General features: G+C 38.3%; 1 long non-coding RNA gene across 1 annotated transcript; it reads left to right on the forward strand.

The window, feature by feature from the left end:
- The first annotated feature begins 6 nt into the window (after window positions 1-6).
- LOC111386321 lies at window positions 7-894 on the forward strand. The gene is made up of 3 exons (XR_002701204.1): window positions 7-152; window positions 222-442; window positions 529-894. It is a non-coding gene; the product is annotated as an uncharacterized LOC111386321 (long non-coding RNA).
- Window positions 895-1,196: the final 302 nt, after the last annotated feature.

The raw sequence follows: 1,196 nt of genomic DNA on the forward strand, positions 1-1,196 counted from the left end.
CTCAAATGCATATGATCTCCCACACAGAATCTCATTCCAGTCCATATATATATAGGCGACTTCGAAATTAGGCCGAGGAAAAAGAGCGGGAGACATCCAGCCATCTCAGGATCTTCAGCCCCACACCATTCTCATACTCACAGCTTCTGTTGGTAAGTAAACGTAATTATTTTTCCATGCTTTCATTTGTATAGTTATAATTATGCTGGTACTTGATGCAGGGTGAGACCGAAAGTCAAGTGTGTACGCAACAATTAACGTCGTCTAACATGATCGCACCATCGTCAAGTAATGTTATATTCAATTCACAAGGGGAACAAGTGTTTAAATCATTATAATCAGAGGCAATTTGTTTTCCCTTTCGTCATGCGTTTCCAACCTAAAATTTCCACATATAAGTCCGTATTTTGGAACGAGCCAAATGCCACACAATTTTGTTCAGGTAGACTTTCAGTTAATCTTGATATTAGAGGATAATTTTACTAGATTTCTTACCACCTCATGTTGTGTAATTACTGTCATTCATAGGTACCGGGTGCAGATTATTTCCCAATGGAATTGTACGTAGCAAATCTGTTCGGTTCTGTCCCAAATACTCATGCAGATACGTCGACTCACTACAATGCTGGAAACCCATATTGCAAGTGAAGTTGGAGGTTGCCCGTCTTGTTGTGTTCTATTTCATTTGTATGCCTCGATTATGAGATTTATGGTATCTGATTTCATCTGTATCTATAGATGCACGTGTGGTAAATGATAGACAGATTACGGGATGTATGGTACCTGATTTCATATGTATTGTGTTGAAGTTATATACAATTAATGGGTTCTGTGAATGAACTTTATGGCATGTATGGTCAAAAACAGGTTTTATGAATGCATTTTGCTTCTTTATTTTGGGGAATTTTTTTCTCATTAATGTATAGGCATTTCGTTGAAATTGACTGTCAAATTTTTGGTTTTCAAGTGATCATACTACATGTATGTAACGGTAATGGGTGACCAATGTGGTGTTTAAGTACACTGGCCACTTGAAGGTATCACTAGGCACTTGGACATGCAACTTCTTCCAATTGAAAACTATCTCATGTCATCTGTCAGTTAAAGAAGGCTCCACCCCACCCCACCCCTGCAGTGGCCTCTTGGTGTAGAAGTTTAGTATCTCAAGATTTTTGATGTGTTATGTCTTCCTATGA

Source organism: Olea europaea, unplaced genomic scaffold, assembly GCF_002742605.1.
Source record: "Olea europaea var. sylvestris unplaced genomic scaffold, O_europaea_v1 scaffold35014, whole genome shotgun sequence".
NCBI lineage: Eukaryota > Viridiplantae > Streptophyta > Magnoliopsida > Lamiales > Oleaceae > Olea > Olea europaea.